This window comes from Dermochelys coriacea, chromosome 4 (assembly GCF_009764565.3).
Source record: "Dermochelys coriacea isolate rDerCor1 chromosome 4, rDerCor1.pri.v4, whole genome shotgun sequence".
NCBI lineage: Eukaryota > Metazoa > Chordata > Testudines > Dermochelyidae > Dermochelys > Dermochelys coriacea.
The window spans coordinates 140,687,870-140,708,536 of NC_050071.1; the positions used below are offsets into that span (position 1 = coordinate 140,687,870).

General features: G+C 48.3%; 1 long non-coding RNA gene across 1 annotated transcript; it reads right to left on the bottom strand.

The window, feature by feature from the left end:
* Positions 1-6,552: 6,552 nt before the first annotated feature.
* On the bottom strand, positions 6,553-16,629 carry LOC122460100. The gene is made up of 3 exons (XR_006281182.1): positions 16,493-16,629; positions 10,567-10,570; positions 6,553-6,563 (listed from the first exon to the last, which is right to left on the bottom strand). It is a non-coding gene; the product is annotated as an uncharacterized LOC122460100 (long non-coding RNA).
* Positions 16,630-20,667: the final 4,038 nt, after the last annotated feature.

A 20,667-nucleotide genomic window follows, 5' to 3' on the forward strand; every position in this document is an offset into this window, starting at 1 on the left:
TCCTTCCTGCATTTTTTAAACCCTACAATGTTGCATGTCAATAAAGCTCCATATTCTACAGAGATGGGAACTGAATCCCTGAGGGACAGGTTCTGATAACTGTACTGCACCTAACTCCTCAAATTGGCCAATTGAAATCAGTGAGGAGTGGAGTACTAATCTGCATGCTGAAGGCTCTAGCAGAATCTACCCCAGGGGAGTTAAGAACTTGCCCATGGTCACACATCCCATCAGTGGCAGAGTTAGGAAGAGCACTGGTTTCAGAATAGCAGCCGTGTTAGTCTGTATTCACAAAAAGAAAAGGAGTACTTGTGACACCTTAGAGACTAACAAATTTATTTGAGCATAACTTTCTTGAGCTACAGCATCCGATGAAGTGAGCTGTAGCTCACGAAAGCTTATGCTCAAATAAACTGGTTAGGTTTCTTTTAGGAAGAGAACCATTTCCCATGCTGTCTCCTGTATCTGAAGCAACTCTAAACAAAATGATGGTTTTACAAGGAGACTTGTGTTGTTCCCATTAGGATTGCCTAGAAGGGAATATGAAATGAGTCAGCAGTACTGAATGCAAAGGGCAGGTATGTACCAGGATCACTCAGCAATAGTAAGCTATGGGCAACATTGCATCATTAAAGGTCTGCTTTCAATGGCCACAACTGGCGTGCATCAGCTCCCTGCCAGAGTTGGAGCCAAAGCCCAGTGAAGTCCCTGAGTATCTTCCCATAGAGTTCAGTGGGCTTTGGATCATACCCCCAAAGGAGCCCAGAACTTTGCCAAGTCCTCCAGATAACAGAGCTGTTGCTGCAGGTAGTGAGGGGGTGTGGCCTTCCACTGAGACTGACTGGGAGGAAACCCTATCCACCCCCTGGTGGGCGGAGCTGGGACACCCCTGTGTCTGCCCCACTGAAAGCAGAGGGGCGGGAGAGGAAGCTTAAAAGGTGGACCCTGCAGCTCAACTGGAGGGGATGTGGTGAAGGAGACAGACGTGCCCTGGCCGTTGCTGAGTCTCATGCCTGAGGACAAGCCCTGCAGCACCGAGGACCCTGAAGGACTGCAGGGTCCACCAGTTGATGGGAGCTACTGGGGCTGCTGCAGGCCTTGTACCCCCCAGGAGATGGAGGATGCCCATGAGCTGAGGTATGCTGAAGCAGGATCATAGGAAGTAGCCCACAGACACCAGATGATAGTTCAGTTGTGTGGCCAGAACTCAGTGCGTTGTGGTGTGATTCCCAGCTGACCCAGTGGGGGAGCCCTCCTACACTGTCAGAGCCCTGGGCTGGGACCTGGTGGAGTAGGGTGGGGCTGGGTCCCCCTCCTCCCTGTGGCTACCCCACCCCTGGGGTGGCTGCCTGCCTGCCTTGGGCCAAGAGGCCTGTATTTGTCCTCTGTCTGCCTCAGTGCCTTAGACTGCTTGTAGTTCTGCCCTGCCAGAGGGGACAGAGCCCTATAGATTTCTGTCACTCCACCCTGCCTGAGGGCCGGAGCTCCCTGGACTGTTTACTGCCCGGCCCCATCCATAGTCTGCTGGTGGCTTGGCCCCACCCAGAGTCCCCGGCCCTCATAGACTGCTCGTTGCTCTGCCCCACCTATGAGGGCAGGGGCAGAGCCTGAAGAGTGCTAATTCCCCTTTAGGCTTTTATACAGCCATGAGCTAGCGAGGGAGTGTGGCCCCGGCTGAGACTGATGGGGATGGGACAACCACTGACCATTTCACTGCAGCAAGGCCACTGGGGGTGGTTTCTGTTTAGAACCACCACCATCCCGCCACCATGATAACACAGCTTGTGCGGCCCCAACATTAGCTAGGATCCACCTGGCTCAGTTTCTCTTGTTGCCAAGGAGGAACCAGAGCAAATAAGATGGGAGGGGCTGGTGAGAAACATCAGGAACTTACGCAATTTGGAACTAAGTTGACTAAACACATATTTATTCGTTTAACATGTGGCATTGCTGCCTGCTTCTGTCAGCCCCAGAACTATTAGCTATTGATTTAAATCACCTCAAGGGAGGAAGGACATGTGAACACTTGCCCTGCCCAGGCCTACTGCCAAGTCCTCAGTGAGCTCCTGCCTGTTGGTGTGAACTGGCCTCCTTTGTCCCTAGACCTTCACAGTGGGGGTGGAACCTAGCAATCTACCCTAGCACCAAAGGCTTTCATTTCTCCAAAGCCAATGGGTCAGTCCCACCCAGGGCACTGGCATGGTGATACGGGGCTTTCCCCTCCAGGCTGGCTGCTTTAATTCAGCCCCTGTAAGGAGCTGCTGGTGGCTCTTTTGCTATTTATATAGCACCTGTTACCATTGTAGTTGAGCATCCTCCCAGGAGGGCAGGGCTGTTATCCACACTGTACAGCTGGGGAACTGAGGCACAGACTTGCCCACGGTCCCACAGGGAATCAAACTCAGGCTAATGGCCTAGCCCCCCTAAGTCATCATTCTTCTGTAAACCATGTCTTAGCCCAGCGCCAGGTGTTGACATCACACAATCACCACCACAACTGGTCCCGCTGTTGGCAGGCTGGCTCAGTGCACAAGGGGTCGCATTTAGCCCCTCCTCCTAGGCAGCAGAACAGGTGTGATTGTATGGCCCCAGGAGAGCGGGGTGCTGGGTAGGAATGGAGCATTGCCTGGGCCACATGGAGCCCCATTTCCCATCAGCTCCCTGCAGGGATGAAACTGTCCATCCCTAATGGACCAATTTTAAGGTGATTACCTCAAACCTGGCCCAACAAAGGGAACTAGTGACAAAGTCCCTCACTCAAGGGTTTTCTAGTATTAAGAATATCCCCGTGCCATTACGTTTGTTTTCTGTCTCCTGTCATCTCTACGCATGCAGATCTCCAAGTTCAGGGCTTTCTGACTCATCCTAGGAGCCCTCCTTACAAGAAGCTTGTTGGATTTAACATTTTTGTTTTATTTCATTCTTGGCTGTATTTAGGGATTATCCTTCCAGGAACAATGCTCCAAGTTTCCAAGTCTCCAGGCAGGCTTTGGGCTACCTGTAAAATGGGCACACTTATGCAGAGGCCACTTGTGGCCATTACAGATCACCTAGAACTTTTCACAAAAGCAGGTGTGTTACATGCAGCATTGTAGCCCCATGCCATTGGGTGAGTTTGGGTAGACACAGAGTTGCTTACATCAACTGTTGCTGCCTTTCAGAAGCCAACCTACAGTGCCTCACAGTGACAGCTAAATTGGTGCATGCACTCCTGGTGAGCACGTGCACCACTGACACACGAAGCGTAGTGTGGACGTGCACAAGCAATTTAGTTACGGCAGTGGCTGTACATTGATGTAACTTAGGTTGACACAACTTTGCAGTGTGGACATACCATGAGTCATAGGCACATCCAGCCGAGGGTTATCTAACATCAGCTTCTGATCCTTGTCATTCCCCTCCCAGGAAATATGCCTGTGATTTCTCTGAGTGCTCTGCCCATATATGCAAAGGCCAGGGTTATAGCTAATACTGCATTGCATTTGTACAGCTCCCTTCACCCAGCAGGATCCCAGAGAGACACAGGGCCCAGCTCAACCATGGAGGAACTCTCTGGACACCCGGATACCCTACACACCACATTTTTATCAGAGGGGGAAGTGAAGGAAAATATCTGTGATTGAACATCAACGGGGGACTGAGTCAGGCAGAATTTCATTGGCCAGTTGGACAGGATACCTGGGTCAATGCTGTTACATTTGCAAAGAGTGTCCTGGGCTCTTGACTGGCCACAGATGGATGGGAAAGCTCTAGGCTAGGTTGCTGTAGATCTAGGTTTGATGCCCTGCTAGTGTTGGTGTGCCGGAGTGAAAAAGGCTGGTCACCCTTCCCCTCCCTCTCCCCCTGTGATGTTGCCTTCATGGCTAAACAAGGTGTATTTTTTTACCTCGGGGTAAGTAACAAGCATGAGCCATCCGGTGGTAAAAACCCAACTGAGAAAAGTTTTACCATGAGTAGCTAAACAAGGTCAGTGTTGACCCCGTCTGAGGTTGGCCTCGGAGTTTACCTTGCATTAAAACTGCTGTGTCTTGTCCCTGTTTTCACCTCGCTCAGCGTCGCTCATGTGGGTTAGTTCCTGGTCTTTGTCTGTTTAGATTGCTCGTTGGGGCAGTGTCATAAATATAAAGGGAAAGGTAAACACCTTTTAAAATCCCTCCTGGCCAGAGGAAAAACCCTTTCACCTGTAAAGGGTTAAGAAGCCAGGATAACCTCGCTGGCACCTGACCAAAATGACCAATGAGGAGACAAGATGCTTTCAAAGCTGGAGGGGGCAGAAACAAAGGCTCTCTGGCTGGGTGATGCTTTTGCCAGGAACAGAACAGGAATGGAGTCTTAGAACTTAGTAAGTAATCTGGCTAGAGATGTGTTAGATTCTGTTTTGTTTAAATGGCTGATAAAATAAGTTGTGCTGAATGGAATGGATATTCCTGTGTTTGTGTCTTTTTGTAACTTAAGCTTTTGCCTAGAGGGATTCTCTAAGTTTTGAATCTGATTACCCTGTAAGGTATTTACCATCCTGATTTTACAGAGGTGATTTTTACTTTTTTTTCTTCAATTAAAATTCTTCTTTTAAGAACGTGATTGCTTTTTCATTGTTCTTAAGATCCAAGGGTTTGGGTCTGTGCTCACCTATGCAAATTGGTGAGGATTTTTATCAAGCCTTCCCCAGGAAAGGGGGTGTAGGGTATGGGGAGGATTTTGAGGGGAAAGACATTTCCAAGCGGGCTCTTTCCCTGTTATATATTTGTTAGACGCTTGGTGGTGGCAGCAATAAAGTCCAAGGACAAAAAGGAAAATAGTTTGTATCTTGGGGAAGTTTTAACCTAAGCTGGTAAAAATAAGTTTAGGGTTTTTTTCATGCAGGTCCCCACATCTGTACCCTAGAGTTCAGAGTGGGGAAGGAACCTTGACAGGCAGGGACTGCATACTGCCCTATGTTTGTTCAGCACCCAGCACAATGGGTGTTCCAGCATGGTTAGGGACTCTAGGAGCTACTGGAATACACATAATAAGGACACCAGTGTTATGATTCATCCAAAAGGCAGCACCCATTGGCGCTCAATTGGCGATACCTGCTCACCACACTGGGCTGCCCACAGAATCACCAGCACCACATTGGCTTTCCTTGATGGTGGGCCACAAGACCAGTGTTGCTTATCTTATGAGATCCACCAAGCTCCCAGCCCCAGGTACTGTGGGTACAGAGATGTCCAGGCATGGGAGAAGGAAGCTATGTCTCTGATTTGAAGTCTGAGCCAGTTGTTCCTTCAAAGAGGTAGCACACAGGGCAAAAAAAAAAAAAAAAAATCAGTGTCTGCAGCTCATATTATTATTTCCTTCTCTTTAATTTCCCTTCCAGTTTTCTTCTCAGCAGAGGCCGGGTGAATAGAAATGAGCTCTCTCTTCTCAAGTATCAAGCATAAATCCCACTAACTTCATTCACGCCCATGGAGACTAGGAAGGGATGCAGCAGACTTTCCGTGCACACTCAGCCTTCCTTTGAAGCATCCAAGATGTTATAAAAGCTCTAGCAGTATCCAGGCAATGGGCCTTGTTTAGAAGCCTCTTCTGAGACCCTTTCCAATAGATGCCAAGGAGGTTTCAGACACATTAGGGAAGGATTCCACAATGTGAGTGGGATGTTAACTGTTTGCACGTCTCAGGCTTGCTCCTTTCCACAGAGAACCTCCTGTAGCCAGGCTGCCGTACAACCCTCTATGAACTTCTCAGTCAGGATGATCTCTTGGCTTTGGATGGTCATAGTCTAAAGCTCCTAGTAAAAGGAACCACTTAATATAAGAACATAAGAAATGGCCATACTGGGTCAGACAAAAGGTCCATCTAGCCCAGTCTCCTGTCTTCTGACAGCGGCCAATGCCAGGTGCCCCAGAGGGAACTAACAGAACAGGTAATCATCAAGTGATCCATCCAGTCTCCCATTCCCAGCTTCTGTCAAACAGAGGCTAGGGACACCATCCCTGCCCATCCTGGCTAATAGCCATTGATGGATCTATTCTCCATTAACTTATCTAGTTCTTTTTTGAACCCTGTTATAGTCTTGGCCTTCACAACATCCTCTGGCAAGGAGTTCCACAGGTTGGCTGTGCCTTGTGTGAAGAAATACTTCCGTTTGTTTGTTTTAAACCTGCTGCCTAGTTCTTGTGTTATGAGAGGGATTAAATAACACTTCCTTATTTCTCCACACCAGTCATGATTTTATAGACCTCTATCATATTCCCCTCAGTCGTCTCTTTTCCAAGCTGAAAAGTCCCAGTCTTATTAATCTATCCTCATATGGAAGCTGTTCCACACCCCTAATCATTTTTCTGTACCAGTGTGGCCGATACAGGCTTGTGGGGGGTAACTGATCCCCAAAGACTCACGTCTTCCTGGAGGCCTAAAACAAGTGACCCAAGAAACCGATGCATGTGTAGAACTCAGTCATTCCCACTGAGCCCCACTGCCTGTTTCTACTAGAGCATAAGCTCCCGGGGCCCCGACTGGTCTTACAGCCCAGAGTGGAGCACTTGCGAGCTGGGAACAAAACATTCCCTGGCAAGGGGCTCTGGCTGAGGGATGAATTTATAGGAGAGGTCAGGTGAATCCAGCATCTGATTAGCTTTAGAGAACACGGCAAGACCTTCCTCTTCGATACAGCTGTTCTACCAGAGCAAAGATGATGCTTGTCATTTGCCCCCCAAAACTCCCTACCCCCCTTCCCAGCAGAGTTCTCAATGACCCCCCAATGGGAAGAAGAGCCAGGTAGTCCACAAATAGCTTTGGAAGGCACTCAGCTACCCCAAGGATGGGTGGCAGTACCAGACCATAATTAGATAAGAGAGTTTACCGGGCCAGAGCCCCTGTCAGTTCTTCACCATGAATGGTCTTGTGCATCTGAGGCATATTAGCAACTAGAAAATACAGAAGAAAGCAGATCGGACAACAGGACATACGCAGAGACCGAATATTTGGGGCGGAGTCACGTGGGAGGGGCGGCATCTGAAAGGGTTAAATGAAAGTTTAATTAACTGATTAGGGGGTGGGGCTTCTGACTAGGGGTCCTATAAAGGTAGCCAGCCAGTCAGGCAGCGGCACAGGAGCTAGCAAACAGAGCTCTAAACTGGGGAGTTTGAGTGGAAATTTGCAAGGGGAGTTTGGATTGTGGTGCTTGTTTGGGGTTTGCTTTTGCTGGGGGGGTGGTCTTTTTGGTGTGGCTTGTGTTTCCCAGATTAACAGGATTTAGGTGGGAAGGTGATGACAGATATGGAGGCAGCTGTGGGAGTGACTCCTGTAGTGGAAGACACATTGAGGATGCCTGGATGTGGAAGCTGTGGTATGTACATGATCCTGGAGGGGGGAACCGGTAAGAGTTTTTTCTGCATGAAATGTCGTCTGATAGAGCTGATGGAGGAAAAGATCCGAGGTTTGGAGATGCAGGTGAAAAGTCTGGTTGAGTTTAGGAAGGGGTTTGAGCAGATGATGGAGCAAAGATATGAGGTATCTGAAGGGAAAAGCTCAGACTCACGGATGGAAGCAGGGCTGGGGAATTTTGAGGGGAGACTGGGTGAGGAAAGTGGTCAGTGGAAGCATGTGACTAAAAGAACCAGGCAGAGGAAAAGACGGGCTAGTGAAGGAGAAATAGAGCTTAGGAATAGGTTTGCAGAGTTGGAAAATGAAGAAGGGGCTCAGCAGGTACTTGTTGAAGGTGGAAGGGTAAGGAAGAAGAGAAGAGAGGCTAGTCCTATAGGAAAAGCGGAAGAGTCAAGGGAGACTACACCAAATATGAGCCCCAGGAGGATACAGGATGGGTTGAAGAAGATTGTAAGGGAAAATAGGAATGGAAAGAACTTGCAGCCAGAGGGAACAGGGGAGAGACTGGAGAATAGCACCGTCACCAGGAAAAGGCAGGTCTATGTGATCGGGGACTCTTTATTGAGAAGAATAGACAGGCCTGTAACTAGAGCTGATCCAGAGAATAGAAGGGTGTGCTGTCTTCTGGGTGCTAAGATACGGGATGTAGACCTGAGGTTGAAAAGGATCCTAAAGGGAGCAGGAAAGAATCCCCTAATTATCCTTCATGTGGGAACAAATGATACGGCTAGATTCTCGCTGGAAAGTATTAAGGGAGACTATGCTAGGCTGGGGAAGACGCTTAAGGAAATTGAGGCTCAGGTGATCTTTAGCGGGATCCTTCCTGTTCCTAGAGAAGGGCAATAAAGGTGTGACAAGATTATGACTGTCAACAGATGGCTTAGGCAGTGGTGCTATAAGGAGGGCTTTGGGATGTATGGCCACTGGGAGGCCTTCACGGACAGAGAACAGTTCTCTCGGGATGGACTTCATCTGAGTAGGGAAGGAAATAGACTTCTAGGATCGAGGCTGGCACAACTGATAAAGAGAGCTTTAAACTAGGAATTAGGGGGAGATGGATGGGAGATGTCCAGGAAATCTCCACGCCAGATTTTAGCATGGAGAGGGAAGAAGACTAAGTAAGAAAGGATACAGCCGTGGGTAGGAGAATGTAAATAAGGAGCGAGGGCAGTGTGGATACTAGTCTAATAAGTTATACTGGCTGTAGAATGACTGTGCCTAATAGGGTACAAAATGTGAGCGAGGCCAAACAGCAAAAATTAAGATGTTTGTACACCAATGCGAGGAGCCTAGGTAACAAAATGGAGGAACTAGAGCTACTGGTGCAGGAAGTGAAACCAGATATTATAGGGATAACAGAAACATGGTGGAATAGTAGTCATGACTGGACTACAGGTATTGAAGGGTATGTGCTGTTTAGGAAAGACAGAAACAAAGGTAAAGGGGGTGGAGTAGCATTGTATATCAATGATGAGGTAGAATGTAAAGAAATAAGAAGTGATGCAATGGATAAGACAGAGTCCGTCTGGGCAAAAATTACATTGGGGAAGAAAACTAGTAAAGCCTCTCCTACGATAGTGCTTGGGGTGTGCTATAGATCCTCCGGGATCTAATTTGGATATGGATAGAGCCCTTTTTAATGTCTTTAATAAAGTAAATACTAATGGAAACTGCGTGATCATGGGAGACTTTAACTTCCCAGATATAGACTGCAGGACCAGTGCTAGTAATAACAATAGGGTTCAGATTTTCCTAGATGCGATAGCTGATGGATTCCTTCATCAAGTAGTTGCTGAACCGACTAGAGGGGATGCCATTTTAGATTTAATTTTGGTAAGTAGCGAGGACCTCATAGAAGAAATGGTTGTAGGGGACAATCTTGGCTCAAGTGATCATGAGCTAATTCAGTTCAAACTAAATGGAAGGATTAACAAAAATAAATCTGCAACTAGAGTTTTTGATTTCAAAAGGGCTGACTTCCAAAAATTAAGGAAATTAGTTAGGGACGTGGATTGGACTGAAGAACTTATGGATCTAAAGGTAGAGGAGGCCTGGGATTACTTTAAATCAAAGCTGCAGCAGCTATCGGAAGCCTGTATCCCAAGAAAGGGGAAAAAATTAATAGGAAGGAGTTGTAGACCAAGCTGGATGAGCAAGCATCTTAGAGAGGTGATTAAGAAGAAGCAGAAAGCATACAGGGAGTGGAAGATGGGAGGGATCAGCAAGGAAAGCTACCTAATTGAGGTCAGAACATGTAGGGATAAAGTGAGACAGGCTAAAAGTCGAGTCGAGTTGGACCTTGCAAAGGGAATTAAAACCAATAGTAAAAGGTTCTATAGCCATATAAATAAGAAGAAAACTAAGAAAGAAGAAGTGGGGCCGCTTAACACTGAGGATGGAGTGGAGGTTAAAGATAATCTAGGCATGGCCCAATATCTAAAGAAATACTTTGCCTCAGTCTTTAATAAGGCTAAAGAGGATCTTGGGGATAATGGTAGCATGACAAATGGGAAGGAGGATATAGAGGTAGATATTACCATATCTGAGGTAGAAGCAAAACTGAAACAGCTTAATGGGACTAAATCGGGGGGGCCCAGATAATCTTCATCCAAGAATATTAAAGGAATTGGCACCTGAAATTGCAAGCCCATTAGCAAGAATTTTTAATGAATCTGTAAACTCAGGAGTAGTACCGAATGATTGGAGAATTGCTAATATAGTTCCTATTTTTAAGAAAGGGAAAAAAAGTGATCCGGGTAACTACAGGCCAGTTAGTTTGACATCTGTAGTATGCAAGGTCCTGGAAAAAATTTTGAAGGAGAAATTAGTTAAGGACATTGAAGTCAATGGTAAATGGGACAAAATACAACATGGTTTTACAAAAGGTAGATCGTGCCAAACCAACCTAATCTCCTTTTTTGAAAAAGTAACAGATTTTTTAGATAAAGGAAATGCAGTGGATCTAATTTACCTAGATTTCAGTAAGGCATTTGATACCGTGCCACATGGGGAATTATTAGTTAAATTGGAGAAGATGGGGATCAATCTGAACATCAAAAGGTGGGTAAGGAATTGGTTAAAGGGGAGACTGCAACGGGTCCTACTGAAAGGCGAACTGTCAGGTTGGAGGGAGGTTACCAGTGGAGTTCCTCAGGGATCGGTTTGGGGACCAATCTTATTTAATCTTTTTATTACTGACCTTGGCACAAAAAGTGGGAGTGTGCTAATAAAGTTTGCAGATGATACAAAGCTGGGAGGTATTGCCAATTCGGAGAAGGATCGGGATATTATACAGGAGGATCTGGATGACTTTGTAAACTGGAGTAATAATAATAGGATGAAATGTAATAGTGAGAAGTGTAAGGTTATGCATTTAGGGATTAATAACAAGAATTTTAGTTATAAGTTGGGGACGCATCAATTAGAAGTAACGGAAGAGGAGAAGGACCTTGGAGTATTGGTTGATCATAGGATGACTATGAGCTGCCAATGTGATATGGCTGTGAAAAAAGCTAATGCGGTTTTGGGATGCATCAGGAGAGGCATTTCCAGTAGGGATAAGGAGGTTTTAGTACCGTTATACAAGGCACTGGTGAGACCTCACCTAGAATACTGTGTGCAGTTCTGGTCTCCCATGTTTAAAAAGGATGAATTCAAACTGGAGCAGGTACAGAGAAGGGCTACTAGGATGATCCGAGGAATGGAAAACTTGTCTTATGAAAGGAGACTTAAGGAGCTTGGCTTGTTTAGCCTAACTAAAAGAAGGTTGAGGGGAGATATGATTGCTCTCTATAAATATATCAGAGGAATAAATACAGGAGAGGGAGAGGAATTATTTCAGCTCAGCACCAATGTGGACACAAGAACAAATGGGTATAAACTGGCCACCAGGAAGTTTAGACTTGAAATCAGATGAAGGTTTTTAACCATCAGAGGAGTGAAGTTTTGCAATAGCCTTCCAAGGGAAGCAGTGGGGGCAAAAGATCCATCTGGCTTTAAGATTCTACTTGATAAGTTTATGGAGGAGATGGTATGATGGGATAATGGGATTTTGGTAAGTAATTGATCTTTAAATATTCAGGGTAAATAGGCCAAATCCCCTGAGATGGGATATTAGATGGATGGGATCTGAGTTACCCGGGAAAGAATTTTCTGTAGTATCTGGCTGGTGAATCTTGCCCATATGCTCAGGGTTTAGCTGATCGCCATATTTGGGGTCGGGAAGGAATTTTCCTCCAGAGCAGATTGGAGAGGCCCCGGAGGTTTTTCGCCTTCCTCTGTAGCATGGGGCATGGTTGACTTGAGGGAGGCTTCTCTGCTCCTTGCAGTCTTCAAACCATGATTTAAGGACTTCAATAGCTCAGACATGGGTGAGGTTTTTCATAGGAGTGGATGGGTGAGATTCTGTGGCCTGCGCTGTGCAGGAGGTTGGACTAGATGATCAGAATGGTCCCTTCTGACCTTAGTATCTATGAATCTATGAAAGTCCCTGTGACACGGATATGGTCGGGCTCCCCTTGCTGGACATTTGCCAGACTGCTGCAAGGGATCCAAACAATGAATCCCATGGGCCCTCAGCTTGCTGGGGCTGGGTGGAGTTAGGCTGGGCACTATTGCTGCCTCTAGGCCCGCACTGGTGTCTGACACCACTCTTGGCAGTGGGGATGCCATGATCCAATTGCCCAGGCCCTGAAACTGGTACAGTCTCTTCCGGGCCACCCAGCCGCTCGTGCACATTCCCCAGCATCCTACCGACAGGAGGAGCCTCCTGGTTCACAGTTTGTCTCTCTGGGGCATGAGAGAACAAAAGCCAGCCAGAGACAGACTTGCCATAGGATACCAAAGACCACATCTCTTTACATAGTAGCACGAGGAATACGCAGATCTATACAAAAGCACAAACGCACCTGTGCGTGTCTCCCTGCCTCAGGTTCCTCACCAGTCTGGAGAGTCCTCTGGGCTTGGGCAGAGTCCTCTGAGGTCGCCAGGATCCTTCCCCTGAAGTTCAGGACTTCTCTTCCAAATCACAGAGTCTTTCCAGCCCAGCTAGCTTTCTCTGACATAGGCTGGTAGCACTTAGATCGGATCCCCTGCTATAAAAGCAGGCCCAGCCCTTCCACTTGCCTGCCCCTCTCCCCTTGTATGATGGCTGCTGGAATCCTGCGCCCAGTTCTGGTGTCACAATTCAAGAAGGATGTTAATAAATTGGAGAGGGCTCAAAGAAGAGCCACAAGAATGATTAAAGGGTTCGAAACCCTGCCATATATGATTCAAGGAGCTCAATCTATTTAGTTTAACAAAGAGAAGGTTAATTGACGGTGATTTGATCACAGTCTATAAGTACCTAGATGGGGGACAAATATTGATAGTGGGCTTTTCAATGTAGCAGTGAGCGGCCCAACACGTTCCAATGGCTAGAAGTCAAAGCTAGACAAATTCAGACAGGAAATAAGGTGTACATTTTTAACAGTGAAGGTAATTAACCAAGAATCACGGTGGATGCTCCATCACTGACCATTTTAAAATCAAGATTGGAGGTTTTTCTGAAAGATCTGCTCTAGGAATTATTTTGGTGACGTCCTATGGCCTGTTTTATACAGGAGTTCAGACTAGATGATCACAAGAGTCCTCTCTGGCCTTGGAAACTATGAATCTTGTTGCTATTGTGAGCTCACATCCGACCATGGTGGCTCCCCGCAGCAAACGCTGTCCCGCTTGGAGCACACCTGAGTTGTTGGGTCTGTGCAGAGAGGAGGCTGTATAGTCCCTGCTCCACTCCACGGGACAAAATGGTGAGTCACAGGCAGAGAACAGGGAGGACGGAGGTGCCACCACGGCCAGAAGCCCCTGCAAAGGCTGGGTGAGAGATCCGCCCTGATGATCCCATCAGGCAAGCCATGCCCCACACTGCAGAGAAAGGCATAAACCTCCAAGTTCCCTGCCATTCTGAGCTGGGGGAAATTCCTTCCCACCCCCTGAGCTGGCCCTCAGTTTGACCCTGAGCATGGGAGCAGGATGCTCTAGCCCGACATCTAGAAAGGATGCTCTGTACCAGGGGTCAGCATCCTATGGCACGCGAGCCAAAGACGGCACACAAGCCAATTTATAATGGCAAGCTGCTGCCTGCTGGACCCGGGCAGACAGCAGCGTGGCACTAAAAGCCTGGCCCGGCCCGCTCTTTTCCACCCCCTGCCCACTGCTCTCTCTTTGCAGGGCAGGCAAGCTTCCCCCTGCCCCCACCTCTTCCCCCAGCATGCTGGATTCCTGCCCCTCCTCCGCTCCCTTAGCTGACGGCCCTTGCTATGGAGGGGGAGAGGTAAGAGTGGAGCCGCAGCGTGCTCTCTGCTGCGGGGACCTTGGGGAAGGGGGTGGAATCAGGGCATATCCCCTCCAGCACCCTGCCGTGAGCCGCTCAGGGCTGGGAGCAGCCCCACGATCCCAGCCCACCCCCCAGCCCTCTGCCCTGACCCCTGCACCCCCCCAGCTCTCTGCCCTCCCCCCTGAATCCCCCACTCTCTGCCCTGACTCCTGCACCCCCACACACACCTCCAGCCCTCTGCCCTCATCCCTGATCCCTCCTCACACACACCCAGCCCCCTGCCCTGACTCCTGCACCCCCCACACATACCCAGCCCCCCCACACCCCATGGCCTGATTCTTGCACCCCCCACATCCCCACTCCCACCCTGAGCACCAAACGGGAGCTCCTGCACACACCCCCATGTTCCCACCTGCACCCCTCGCACCACATGGGAGCTGCCCAGGTAAGTGTTCCACACCCAAACCTCCTGCCCCAACTAGATGTCCCTCATTCTAGCTCCTGGCCGGACCCTGTACCCCAACCCCCAGCCTGCCCCTTCACCCCCAGCCCTGTGCTCAGTGCACTCCCACCCTCAGTTCAGTGAGGAGAGAGAGGAAGAGAATGGCTAGAACCAGGGAGAAGGTAGGTACCTATTCTATGTGGGCAGGGCCGGGACTCCAGACTGGCAGCAGGCTGAGCGGGGCCAGCAGCCGGGACCCTGGCTGGCAGGAGCTGGCAGACAGACCCCAGACCGACAGTGGGCTGAGCTGCTCATCCCTCCGCCAGTCTGAGGTCCCGGCCGCTGGCCCCGCTCAGCCTACTGCCAGTCTGGGGTTCTGGCTGCCTGCCCCTTGCCAGCCGGGGTCCCAGCCACAGGCCCTGCTCAGCCCGCTGCCAGCCTAGGTGAACGGAACCCCAGGCCGGCAACGGGCTGAGCGGGCCGGCGGCATAAGATCAGCATTTTAATTTAATTTTAAATGAAGCTTCTTAAATATTTTGAAAACCTTGTTTACATACGACAATAGTTTAGTTACATAATATATAGATTTAGAGAGAGAGACCTTCTAAAAAACGTTAAAATGTATTATTGGCACGCGAAACCTTAAATTAAAGTGAGTAAATGAAGACTCGGCACACCACTTCTAAAAGGTTGCCGACACCTGCTCTGTACCATCTCACACCCACCTCTCCGGTGCCCCATCTCCAGCCAGGGCCAGTCCCCGATTCTTTGGAGAAGGGAAAAAAACCCTCCAAAATCCATGTGACCTATTGTGCATCAGGAGGAAGAAATTCTTTCCTGATGCCAAAGGCGACTGGCTGAAGCCTGAAGCGTGGTCGGCTGGGGCTGAGAGTCAGATGAGCTGGCTTCAGCGCCTGGCCCTGCCCTTGGCTTCTTGGGCAAGTCAGTCCAAGTGTTAGATTTTCCCATTCTGTGAAATGACCCTGACCCAGCCTGCGAAAGTGCTTTGTGATTCCCAGCTGATGTGCTAAGTATTATTATTATTATATTACTAAAGCTGTTAACTACCAGATCTCCCTCACCCCCCATGTGCCCTGCTTGTTTTCTTTTTACATTTTTAGATCCATAGTTCCCATAACAACCGAACGTGGCTCATTGTGTGCTGCACACATTCACACAAACCGCAGGCATAAAAATAACTTTCAGGAAGAGATTCACACTCAGGAAAGCAGGGAAATTCTGCCAGCTTGGTCCTGGCTTAAATGATCAGCTTAAAGCAGGCTCAGTGCACCTTCCATGCAAGGATCCCAAAAAGGGGGAGCTTTGATCAAATCCATTTGGGCAAACTGAGGTGGCAAAGTAAAGGGACTTGCCCAAAATCACAACATCAGTGGCAGAGCTAGAGAGAGAGCCTAGATCTGGTGACTCAGTTTCTAACCACCACATCACACTGTCTCCTATGACTTTTCATTGTTCCTCTAAGGACAGGCCATTCCGTAATTGCCTGCTACAAAGTTTCTTGGGCCTCCCCATGAAGCATTAGATTCCGGCCACAGGCCAGATTCTGAACTAGACAGACTCTGGGTCTGATCCAGTCTGGCCAGACCTGTGATCCTAGAAAGAGCCAAAATTGATTAGATGACCCACCAGCCCAGTAATTCTAGCAGCCAATGAGTCCTTGGAGAGAGCAAGCAAGTGATCTCAGTGGCCACAAGAACTTTAAACCCTTCCACTGGTCCTCTCTAATTGGCTCCCAGAGTAGTGAGATGGACCCTCTGCCATGCCCACCAAAGCTTCCCTGAAGTGGAATGTTCCTGAGGGGGCTGTTTTTAAGCCTGTTTTGATGTTTCCAATAGCAGGCCCCAAAAATGCCCAAACCAAGCTGCTTTCACTCCATTGCGGGCTACGGGGGTGTGTGTGTAAATTGTGGAGAGCTAGTTGGTCACATAAGAACCAACATGTGGCATTTTAGGGGAAAAAAATCCTCCCTCTCACTCTCTTCTCCTCACACAGACGTGGGCCCATCCGGCCCAGAGGACAATAGGTCACTAGACTCAAGAAAGTGAATAAGGAAGTGTTAGTGACCCCTTCATACAACCCAACAAGCTGGGGTCACCCAACGAAATTATTGACAACAGGTCTAAAACAAGCATAAGGAAGTATTTCTTTACACAGCGCACAGTCAACCTGTGCAACTCTTTGCCAGGGGATGTTGTGACGGCCAAAAGTATAACTGGGTTCAAAAAAGAATTAGATACATTCACGGAGAATAGGTCAATGGCTATTAGCCAAGATAGTCAGGGATGCAAACCCATGCTCTGGGTGTCCCTAAATCTCTGACTGCCAGAAGCTGGGAAAACAGGGGATGGATCACTCAAAACTGCCCTGTTCTGGTCATTCCCTCTGAAGCATCTGGCTTTGGCCACTGTCAGAAGACAGGATACTGGGCTAGATGGATCATTGGTCTGACCCAGAACAGCCGTTCTTATGTAAAGCCAGGCAAATCAGCCCAAGCAGTACAAATATCCAATATCTTCATGCTCCTCCTGCCCAGATGCCTGCCTCTCACCCCTCACCTTCCCCATTCATCTAACATACAAGGAGAGCATTTCTTCAGCCAGGCGCGGCCAGACCTGCCCAGCACATCAGCTTGTCTGTATTAGAGATGGACGGCAGGGGTTGATGGTTAAGGGCATGGGTCTAATCCATCTCAAAGCTGCTGCCACTCTGTCATCCCTGATTCTAGTCCCCCATCCCTGTGTTTAAGTGGTTTCAGAGTAGCAGCCGTGTTAGTCTGTATTCGCAAAAAGAAAAGGAGTACTTGTGGCACCTTAGAGACTAATAAATTTATTAGAGCATAAGCTTTCGTGAGCTACAGCATCCGATGAAGTGAGCTGTAGCTCACGAAAGCTTATGCTCTAATAAATTTGTTAGTCTCTAAGGTGCCACAAGTACTCCTTTTCTTTTTTCTTAAGTGGGAATGCAGTACCATGGATGGGTTAAAGACCAGCCTTGTCCTCTTTCTCCTTGGCTTGACCATTGTAGCTGCTCTGCTCAGAAGCAGAGGAGCATTAGGAGGACTGACAGAGCTGTCTCCAGTTGGCCTTATGCTGTTCAGAACCCATCGCTTATTTTCCTTTGCCTTTACAGCTCTGTCTTCCTACAGGGAGCGAGAACCAGGCAGCTGGCTGTGGCTCATGGTTAGGAAAGGTGTCCCAATGCAGCGGACTTTGGCTTCAGGAAAGTTAGTATGCAGGGATATTAACGTCACTGCGTCAAGATGCCGTGCCATCACGACGCGACGCAGCGTGGTGCTGCATTTTGAACTGTCGCCCCTTTCAGGGCATGTTGTCACCGCCTCACAACTCAGGTGGGACAATTGAGGAACGAACAGCGCACAGACGTCACGTCGCCGCTCCATAGCGCGCATCAAATGCTGCATTGAGAAACCAAGAGCTGGGGCTCCAGCATCCCCATGGCATGTGCCACGTCACAATGGCATGCTGATGAGCCGGGACTACAACCGTTACAGTATTGGCCCACAAGCTGTGCTGGGAGGATGCAGGACTGGCCTCTGCCATCTGGACTGGTGGCAACTCAATGGTTAGAACATAACCCCCTATCCTTCCCAGCTCCTCCACCACATACAATGCTAGTCATGCCGGGTGCAGAGGTAGGGACTAATCCTAGCCCAGGACTGGATGAGATCTTCCAAAGCCAGCCTTCTACCCATGCCTTACATGGGCTTAGGGAGGGAGTAACCCTCTGGCTATCAGCCCCCAAATGTGGGTGAAGGGGAAGAGTCATCGATTGTTAAGGCCAGAAAGGACCATTATGATCATCTAGCCCATGCTTCAGGAGACTTGCCACTGCTCTGATCTCTCCTTGGCTCAAATCTTTTTCCCCTGGTCTTATTCTTTTTTTTCCTTGGTGCATCATTCCCACAGGAGGCCCCTCATGGCTGCGAGCAGCTACTGCTTGGCAGAGCATGAGAGCAATCTGCAGGCCATGCTGTACCATCCACCCCAGCCTAGCAAGAGAAATCAGGATCTCACAGGCTGAAAGGAGGAGAGATGACACCCAAGGGTGGGCACCCAGAAGGGGCTGTGCAGAGAGGAAGGAGCGTTCATAGCACCATCCACTAAATGAGCCCTTTTAGGAACCCATCAAATTCCAGTGGTAAAGAGACAGATTCCTCCTTGTTGCAGCAGGAGAAAGACAGGATCACAGGATTCCTGTTCAGGAGTCAGCCCTCAGGAACCAGTGAGGCCGGCACTACAGAGTCACATACAATTTTATGTTTTCCATAAAGTCCCAGCTCCTGGAATCACGTGACTGTGTGAGAAGTTCAGCTTTTTTTTTTTAATAAAACAAAAGACATTTCTAACCCTCCTGTTTGCAGAGAAAAGCTGGAGAACATGAGCTCTAAAGGCCCCAGATGGTCACCAAAAGACCCTACATTGATTATTTTTTAAACTCTCATGATTTTCTGGGCCCTGACTCCTGAGTTTTGAACACTTGTGGCTGGTGATACTGAAATGTTCCTAGCAGCTTGCTCCTTGGAAGAGATGAAGTCTAGAGGTCTGAGCACAGGCCTGGAAGCCAGGAGCTCCAATCCTCTGTCTGACCTTAACTGAGCTCCTCAGTAACTTGTTTTCCCCATCTATAATATGAGGCTCATTACATTATTACCTGCCTGCCTTGTGGTGGTGGTGGTGTGCTGCAGTATTGCATGAGATTAAAAAAAAAAATCAATTTGGAGGTCTTTGGGGGTTATTTGCCTCTGGGTTTTGATCTGGAAGGGTGAGGGAGAGTGTCACAATTTTACGTTCTCTCTATCACCAAGAAGGCTAGGAACTACCTTTCCCCCCCCCCACTTCTTTGAAGGAAAGCCAAGATTCTGATGTAATTACATGACAACAGGAGCTGGGACTTCAAGAAAGACACCAAATTACACAAGACTTATGATAAAAGGTGCAAGACTTGGCAACACTGGGGCGGCAGGGAAATTGCCAGGTGTTATTAGTTAGCAAACAGTGTTTTTCCTAGTCCATGACTGAGGCTCCTATGAACTGCAATAATACAAACAACAACATCCCAACTGCGGCCGCAGAGAGGCCGCCGCAGCAGGGTCACAAATTCAGGGCCATCCCAGGAGCGGTGGTGACTGGAAGATCCTGACGAGGGGACACGCAGTTGGTCTCACCTCTCCTGGAACCATTCTCAGTGCAGGGACAAAGAGCAACATGACCCTGTGCGTGGTGGGGGAGCAGCTCCCTGTGGTAGGGGTTATTACAGGAGGCAACCCCTGCAGGTGTTTGTGCCCTCCATGCATGGCACACCCAGGAGTGGACTGCTGGCAGTAAAGGGCCCACTGACGGTATAGAAGCATACTAGAGATCTTCATTCACAGTCATGCTGGAAGGGCATAATGAGTGGGGACCCGCAGGGATCAGTTCTGGGTCTGGTTCTGTTCAATACCTTCATCAATGATTTCGACAATGGCCTATAGAATACACTTATAAAGTTTGCGGACGATACCAAGTTGGAGGTGTTGCAAGTGCTTTGGAGGAGAAGATTAAAATTCAAAATGGTCTGGACAAACTGGAGAAATGGTCTGAAGTAAACAGGATGACATTCAATAAGGACAAATGAAAAGTACTCCACTTAGGAAGGAACAATCCATTGTACACATACAAAATGGGAAATGAAGAAGGAGTACAGCGGAAAGGGATCTGGGTGTCATAGTGGATCACAAGCTAAATATGAGTCAACAATGTAATGCTGTTGCAAAAAAGCAAACATCGTTCTGGGATGTATTAGCAGGAGTGTTGTAAGCAAGACATGAGAAGTAATTCTTCCGCTCTACTCAGCGCTGATTAGGCCTCAATAGGAGTATTGTGTCCAGTTCTGGGTGCCACATTTCAGGAAGGATTGGAGAAAGTCCAGAGAAGACAAATTGGAGAAAGTCCAGAGAAGAGCAACAAAAATGATTAAAGGTCTAGAAAACATGACCTATGAGGGAAGATTGAAAAAACAGGGTTTGTTTAGTCTGGAGAAGAGAAGACTGAAAGGGGACATGATCGGAGTTTTCAAGTACGTAAAAGGTTGTTACAAGGAGGAGGGAGAAAAATTGTTCTTCTTAACCTCTGAGGATAGGAAAAAAAGCAAGGGGCTTAAATTGCAGCAAGGGCTGTTTAGGTTGGACATTAGGAAAAATTTCCTAACTGTCAGGGTGGTTAAGCACTGGAATAAATTGCCCAGGGAGGTTGTGGAATCTCCATCATTGAAGATTTTTAAGAGCAGGTTGGACAAACACCTGTCAGGGATAGTCTAAATAATACTTAGTCCTGCCTTGAGTGCAGGGGACTGGACTAGATGACCTCTTGAGGTCCCTTCTAGTTCTATGATTTGCTCCAGATAGGCTGAAATCACTGGCACTAGAGGTTATGCAGACCAAGAACCTCTAATGACCCTGCCCTGAGGAACTTCCATGGAAGCCTGCATCACAGTGATCAATTGTTCTCTATGTCCA